The sequence below is a fragment of the Piliocolobus tephrosceles genome, unplaced genomic scaffold (assembly GCF_002776525.5).
Source record: "Piliocolobus tephrosceles isolate RC106 unplaced genomic scaffold, ASM277652v3 unscaffolded_31806, whole genome shotgun sequence".
Classification (NCBI taxonomy): domain Eukaryota; kingdom Metazoa; phylum Chordata; class Mammalia; order Primates; family Cercopithecidae; genus Piliocolobus; species Piliocolobus tephrosceles.
Genome location: NW_022315206.1, coordinates 66,831 through 75,240, shown reverse-complemented (window position 1 = coordinate 75,240; position 8,410 = coordinate 66,831). Strand labels below are relative to the sequence as shown.

At 44.0% G+C, this 8,410-nt stretch overlaps 1 non-coding gene across 1 annotated transcript; it reads left to right on the top strand.

Moving 5' to 3' along the window:
• The first annotated feature begins 7,600 nt into the window (after positions 1-7,600).
• LOC111533848 lies at positions 7,601-7,764 on the top strand. Its single transcript, XR_002728978.1, has one exon. It is a non-coding gene; the product is annotated as a U1 spliceosomal RNA (small nuclear RNA).
• Positions 7,765-8,410: the final 646 nt, after the last annotated feature.

Genomic DNA, 8,410 nt, shown 5'->3' with positions numbered 1-8,410 from the left:
TTTTTTTTTTTTTTTTTTTTTTTTTTTTTTGAGATTAAGTCTCGCTGTCACCCAGGCTGGAGTACAGTGGCTGGATCTCAGCTCACTACAAGCTCCGCCTCCCGGGTTTATGCCATTCTCCTGCCTCAGCCTCCGGAGTAGCTGGGACTACAGGCGCTGCCACCTCGCCCGGCTAGTTTTTTGTATTTTTTAGTAGAGACGGGGTTTCACCGTGTTAGCCAGGATGGTCTCGAGCTCCTGACATCGTGATCCACCCATCTCGGCCTCCCAAAGTGCTGGGATTACAGGCTTGAGCCACCGCGCCCGGCTGATGCTGTTTTTATAGCAACTATTTCAAAGCCGATTGGAAAAAGAAAACTAATAAAAATCAGAAAATCTGGGTCTAATTTTAGATTGAGAAAGCTTTGTGAGTTTTACCAACTAAGCTCACCTATCTCACTTAATTTTTTGAATATGCAAAATAAGGCAATGGGACAAGGAGATTTCTAAGGTAATTTCTAGTCATAGAATTATTTAGAGTAGATATAATTTATTATATTGGTAATGTCCATATTTATACATTACCAATGGGTTTCTGCATCAAATACTTGGGCAAAATATCTGTGAAAACATTTGTAGAGGCGCACGGGTTCAGGTGGCTTAATGTTATACAAAGGGACTGTTCTATTCATTTATGGTATTGATTGGCTACTGATGACATAAAAAATTGTGATTAATAAAGAAATAGCTATTAATTCTACATCCTTAGGTAAAAAGTGCAACTAGATTCCCATTTATGTGTATGTTATTTCTCTTCCTTATTTGACATCATTTGTTCAAAATATTTTATTGTTATGCCTCAGAGTGTTTGGCAGGCTCAAATAAATATTGGATTCCCCAGGTAAAAAAGATTTTTTACCCTTCAAAGGGACCTTGCTAGGTTCCAGCAACCTGATCCTTAGGCAAAGGAAATGTCTTTTTATGCACATAATTTTGAGTTGATAGAAGGTAAATTGAAATGACATTTTAGAATTTCAAATTAGTTTTAGTACATCCAATATTGACAGTGTACTACTTGGGAGCACCTGATGCTTGAAAGATCAGCGATCAGTCCATCCGTGGAGATATCTTGCTTTTTTAATCAAAAAGAATATCTATTTATTTTGGTTTCTCAAATGTAAAATTGGGAATCAGAAATAATAAGTTGGTAAAAATAATATCATGCTTTTCTTTTTAACTTTTTCAACGTACTCCTATATGATGCAATCTAATTCTCAAAATTATTAAAACTTTTAAAATGAACTACAGGATAAAGTTATGTGTGCTGATCTTGTGTATGAGTTTTTAAAATGTATAAACATCTCTAATGATCACCCCGATAAAAGAACAACATTAGCACGACAGAAGTTTTCCTTGTACTTTCTTCTGTTAAACTCCTGTCTCTTAAAGGTGATCTCTGATGAGACTTTTAACATCATAAATTAACAATGTCTTTTCGTGTACTTCACATTAAGAGTTATATGGTATGTTGCTTTTCATCTGGTTTCCTTTACTCTATATCATGTCCTTCCAATATGTTTATATTGTTTTGTGTAGCAGAACTTTTAAATTTTTATTGCTGGGTTATAGTCTATTAATTACTAAAACACGATTCATCCTACCCTTGATAAGCAATTGGATTGTTAGTTTGAAATTATTATGAATAATGCCTCTATCAATGGTCATGTACATACATTTTTGAAGATATGAATAGGTTCCTCATATGTAATAAATTGTGTGTGTTTTATTTTAGTGGTTACTACCAAAAATTTTGCTTTTCTTCATCAGCCTACCAAGTAGCTGGGACTACAGGCGCCCGCCACAATGCCCGGCTAATTTTTTTGTGTTTTTAGTAGAGACGGGGTTTCAGCTTGTTAGCCAGAATGGTCTGGATCTCCTGACCTTGTGATCCACCCACCTTGGCCTCCCAAAGAGCTGGGATTACAGGCGTAAGCCACCGCGCCGGGCCAAAGATGTCTAATCTTTAGCCAGTGTTTGCCTTTTGATTGATAGGTGGGTTGCTTGGTTACTTTGGCCCTTGTGTGCTTGAACGTTGCCTCCATCCCATAATTTTAAGTACATGCTTGATATGCAGTCTATATGTATGAGCTTTAATGAGCTAATTATCATATGAAGTCATTTTAAGGATACTTTTTCTCTCTAATCCACATGCCTCTCTCTGAGGAGCTGCCCCTTTACTGGTTTGGATCTTGCTGGCCATGGGGTCCTTGCTTGTTTTTTTTTTTTTAAAGACAGGTTCTTACTCTGTTGCCCAGTCTGAAGTGCAGTGGCACTATCTTGGCTCACTGCAACCTCTTCCCTCCAGGTTCAAGCAACTCTCCTGTCTCAGCCTCCTGAGTAGCTGGGAGTACAGGAGTGCACCACCATGTCCAGCTAATTTTTTGTATTTTTAGTAGAGAAGAGTGTTTCACGCGTATCCGTGTGAAGAGATCACCAAACAGGCTTTGTGTGAGCAACATGGCTGTTTATTTCACCTGGGTGCAGGAGGGCTGAGTCCGAAAAAGGAGTCAGCAAAGCATGATGGGTTTATCATTTGTTCTTATAGATTTTGGGATAGGCGGTGAGGTTAAGAGCAATGTTTTGGGGGCATGGGATGAAGCTCACCAAATACATTCTCTAGGGTGGGGAGAATTACAAAGAAACTTCTTAAGGATTTGGGGGATTATAAAGAACCTACTTAAGGGTGGGGGAGATTACAAAGTACATCGATCTCTTAGGGTGGGGCAGAAACAAATCACAATGGTGGAATGTCATCAGTTAAGCTATTTTCACTTCTGTGGATCTTCAGTTGCTTCAGGCCATCTGGATGTACACGTGCAGGTCGCTGGGGATATGATGGCTTAGCTTGGGCTCAGAGGCCTGACAAAGGGGTTTCACCATGTCGGTCAGGCTGGTCCTCAAACTCCTGACTTCAGGTGATCTGCCTCCCTTGGCCTCCCAAACTGCTGGGATTACAGGTGTGAGAGGCTACGCCCGGCCTTGCTTGCTTTCTTTAATCTTACTTTTTGTTTTGGCTGCTCAGCTTCTGCCTTTTATCTTGCTTCTTGCTCTCCCACCCCATCACCTTGCTTCTCTTTCTGGTTTTACTCATTCTGCCTTTTATCCAACTTCCAATGCCCTCTGCTGTTCTCCTGCCTCATAATGGCAGTTAGTGAGGGAGGGGTTTTAAGGGGGCATGTCCGACATCCTATCCTGTCACAGTCAGAAAGATTTTTCAAGGTTTCTCTGCGGTCCTGTCAGCCAAGAGGAAATCCATTCAGTTGGTTGTAAGGCCTAGGGCTTATTTTTATTTCTCAGTCCTGACAAGGAAAGGCTGGATTAATGCAGATTCTCTGCAGGTGTAAATTTCCTCTATAAAAGACAGTTTTGCAGAGTTACTTCTGTTTGCTGGCTCTCTGACAGCATTCTTAAAATATGCCAAAGATACATATTCTGGGGTAAAATATTTTGATTTTCTTCATCTATCTACAACTTCACCATGCTGACAGCCTCCAATCCAAACATACCTGAAGCCTTTTTTTTTTTTTTTTTTTGAAACAGAGGCTCACTCTGTCACCCAGGCTGGAGCACAGCGGTGAGATCTCTGCTCACTGCAAGCTCCACCTCCTGGGTTCACGCCATTCCCCTGCCTCAGCCTCCTGAGTAGCTGGGACTACAGACGCCTGCCACCACTCCTGGCCGATTTTTTTTGTATTTTTAGTAGAGACGGGGTTTCACCTTGTCAGCCAGGATGGTCTTGATCATCTGACCTTGTGATCCGCCCGTCTCGGCCTCCCAAAGTGCTGGGATTACAGGCATGAGCCACCGAACCCGGCCTGAAGTCTTTCTTTTTAAAAAGCTTTCTCACCCTTCTGACTGCCTTCAAGTCTCGGCCAAAACACAAGTAACAGTGGCTGACTCCCTGCTATGGCAAGCTCAGAATAAATAGCCTTTGCTTTCTTTTGTTTGGTTGGTCTTCATTTATTTGCAGAAGCTTCAATATAGAGTTGACAAGGACTCCATCTTTGACCAAACCTTAGTTGCCGCTGAGCCCTTTTCTCTATTAGTTCTTGGCCTGCTAAGTCCAGTTTTAGAAAAGAATACTGTTGAACCTAGTTTAGCAAGAGTCCTCCCAACCACCTTTGATAGCTAATCAAATTCCTCTTAGTAACTTTCCATCCACTGACACTTTTTTTTTTTTTTTTTTTTTTTTTTTTTTTGAGACGGAGTCTCGCTCTGTGGCCCAGGCTGGAGTGGAGTGCAGTGGCGCGATCTCGGCTCACTACAAGCTCCGCCTCCCGGGTTCACGCCATTCTCCTGCCTCAGCCTCCCGAGTAGCTGGGACTACAGGCGCCCGCCATCTCGCCCGGCTAGTTTTTTGTATTTTTAGTAGAGACAGGGTTTCACCGTGTAGACCAGGATGGTCTGGATCTCCAGACTTCGTGATCCACCCGTCTCGGCCTCCCAAAGTGCTGGGATTACAGGCTTGAGCCACCGTGCCCGGCCTCCACTGACTTTCTTATCTCGCCGATTGGCTATACATGTTCAACTCTTCTTGCTGTATTTGGAGTTGAACTCAGTTCTCTGCTGGTCTCTCTTGCCTACTGTAGTACATACAATAAAATCCATCTCAGGTTTTTAACAAGTGTCCAGGGTAGTCCCTCTGAAACTACTTTTGCAAAATTCTGACAATAAGAGAAAGCTTACACGGCTGACTCCATCTTGGTTCTAGCCTCACAGACTAGCTGTCTTTGCTCATTCCTGTGCAATTTCTCCCAAGCGATCTTTGGGAAAAATTGAGTTTATAGTTTAAATCAGGGGTCCTCAATCCCCAGGGCCACAAGACAGGTACTGGTCCATGGACTGTTAGGAACCCAGCCAAACAGCAGGAGGTGAGCTGCAGACTTTCAAGCATTACCATCTTGTCAGATCAGCATCGGCATTAGATTCTCATCAGAGCTCGGATCCTATTGGGAACTGCGCATGTGAGGGATTCCAGATTGCGCACTCCTTATGAGACTAACTAATGCCTGATGACCTCAGGTGGAACAGTTTCATCAGGAAACCATCCACTACCTCCTTCCATGGAAAAATTGTCTTCCATGAAACCAGTCCCTGGTGCCAAAAATATTGGGGACAGCCAAAAAGGTTGGTTTAAATGATAACCTTCCCCAAAACTAAATTACCCCTGTAAAACTAATGAAAGGCCACCAAGTTAGGAGGATGAAAGGGGCGTGAATTCTGCTAAGATGTATACCTCATTAAATAATTACCAGTCATTATTCCAGATGTCACAAGATTTGCAGCTTCCCCAATTACTGCTGTGAAGAACATCACTATTGTAGAACCGAAGATTGGCCTTTTGAGATGTCTTTTCAGGCTTTTGCATGTCTGACTACTGGATGGCACCATTTGGCCCGAAAATCAACCAGTCCCTTAGCCCCCACCCAGAAGTTTGCTCAGTGCAGGAGGGCCAGCTTCCACACCCCTGTGATTTCATTCCCAACAATCAGCACTGCCCAAACCCTAGCCCCCTCCCCACCAAACTGTCTTTGAAAAACCCCTTACCTCCAAGCCTTCAGTGAGATTGATTTGAGTAATAACTTTGTCTCCCACAGGTTGTGGCTGGCCTGTGTCAGTGAAACTCTTTACTGCAATGCCATGGTCTCCACGAATTGATTTTGTATGTACAGTGGTCAGGAAGAACCCATCAGGCGGTTACATGTGCAGGATGGTGCCAGTTCTTTCCACAAAGGCTGGTCAGATACCCAGAAAGTATTTCTCCACTACTACCTGGACAATGTGTCTCCCTGTCAGTCTCCAGGGAATGGAGCCTGGATCAAGTATTTAGTATTTAGCAGTTGCTACATTGTCACCTAATCCCTCATTTTCAATATTTTGCCATGCCTTCCGGTGGCCTAACTGGCCACTATGCCACAGAATATTTATGGTCTCCAGGGGGAACTCTCCACTTGATGTTTTGTGATTTGAGCAATGGAATAGAATCTGATACTGGTGGGCTGGGGGAGGTCCCCAGATGGTGGTGGGATCTCGACCCCAGCCGTGGTGTCCAGGCTCTTGACACCATCTTGAGAATGAAGTCAAGGATGAGTCCGCAAACAGTGAAAGAAGAAATTTATTGCAAAGCAAAAAGTACACACTCAAGAAAGGGGAGTTCGGGCATACCCGAGAGAGAACAATGGGTTCTGGGGTTTCATGTTGATGGATTACTTTAACCAAGGAGTGGAATATTCATGACAATTCCTGGGTAAAGGTGGAGATTTCTCAGAACTGTGGTGCCATCCATTTTTACATCAAATACTGATCTCAGAACTGTCATGGCACTGGTGGGTGTGTGATTTAGTATATTAATGAGCATATAATGAGGGCCTAGGTAAAACCTACATCAAATCAAGCACCACATTGGATCCAGTCGGTCTTAGACAGCTTGGTCCACACCATGATTTTTCAGCGTCTTACGAGCCCATAGCCTCAAGTCAGGTAAATCTGCTGCCTAGAATTGGTTATCCTGTGACCACCCTGTATTATTCCTGTCTCAAATCTACTTGTAAATATTCAAATAGTCTTTGACTTGGGCATTCCAACCTTGCTTACTTCAGTGTTTCCTGCATTATAATCCAATATAAGAAAAGATGATCCAGACTTTTGTTAAACATCTCAAGTAAGATGGATCCCAGGTATTTATGTCAAATTTGGATTATTTTGGTTTTGTGTTTGCAGAATATAAAAAACTAACATGAGGTAAGCACTAAGGTCTGGAGATGGCTGTGGAAGAGATGACAAAATCCAACACCACGCTTGAGAGGGTCCAGTCATCTCTTCTGGGGCAGCGTATTTTTCTATAATACTGAATTTGGGGGGAAAAAAGGAAAAACCAACTACAAGATTCATGAAACTTGACAACTGTCTTTATAACATTACCAGTGATGAAACCAGTAAGGAAGGCTGGTTTGTAGTCATCTGAGCAGCCTCTTTACTTTTATAAACAGGGTTTCTCTCTGATATTAAACGGCTTCCAATTTCAAGGGGAATGCTACATCCCAAGGATAAGGATGTGAAGAGAAGCGGTTTCTTTTGTAATCCTAAATGTTCTAGTCTGCGAATTAAAAGCCATTATTTGAAAAAGGACGTCCAGGCTTCATCTGACCGCCGAAAGGTTGCTCCACAACACAGCTTAAGCGCCAGCATCTTCCGGAGAGAATAGAGGGCGGGAGAGAAAAAGGAAGAGGCAGACGTCACTTCCTCTTGCGGACTCCAGCAGGGAGTCGGTCGGCTGAGTGGCAGAAAAGCAGATGGGGACTGGGAAAGGCACTGTCGGTGACATCACGGATAGGGCGACTTCTATGTAGATGAGGCAGCGCAGGGGCTGCTGCTTCGACATCTGCTGCTTCTCCACGGAGGAGTTCCCGTGCCATGGGAGCGGGTTCAGGACCGCTGGTCGGACCTGAGAGTCCCAGCTGTGTGTCAGGACTAGGAGGGCTCGGGAGTGCGCGGGGCAAGTGACCGTGCGTGTAAAGGGTGAGGCATATGAGGCTGTGGCGGGGCGGAGGTGCTACAGCTCATACTTACCTGGCAGGGGAGATACCATGATCACGAAGGTGGTTTTCCCAGGGCGAGGCTTATCCATTGCACTCCGGATGTGCTGACCCCTGTGATTTCCCCAAATGTGGGAAACTCGACTGCATAATTTGTGGTAGTGGGGGACTGCGTTCGCGCTTTCTCCTGGCCTCTTCGGAGTTTAATAAGAGTAGACTTTACGGTAAAGGTTACGTTCTTTTTTCTATTGGTTTGTTTTTCGTCTTAAGTGTCATTATTACTTTGAAGAAAATAGCATGTCATTTCACCGCAGAGATTGGTATATGGTCTCCAGGGTCTTTGGGTTCTCGCTCTCTGTGAAAATCTTTGTGTTTTTCCCTACCGCCCACCGTCACCTTTTACACAGCCTCCGCTTCTAACCTCAGTCCCCTCAGGAGTTTGTAGGATTTCTGTGCTAACGGGGAATGTGTTCTCGCCTCATAGAGCCAGGTGCAAACTACGCAGACGGGCGCTGTTATTTGGGAAGAAAGCACGGTCTTTGAGGACTCTTAGTGTCCCCGTTTGGTTGTAGACATAACACTCTTACTTTGCGTAGGGGAACAGCTCTCTTGGCGCCCAGGTGCCCTAAGGCACATTCATCGAGGTCCGCAGGCCTCACCTCATCTGTCTTGGCCGAAATGTGCCGCGATCCTCCCTGAAATATAAGGCGGGAAGTTTTATGAGGAGCTGGGTCTAATTTCCCTGCTGTCTCCTGCCGTTTACATATCTAGTCTTTCTTCAGACTTTATTTAAGCGACAGCTTCTTGTTTGATGTCTCGCTTCCACATCCTACATC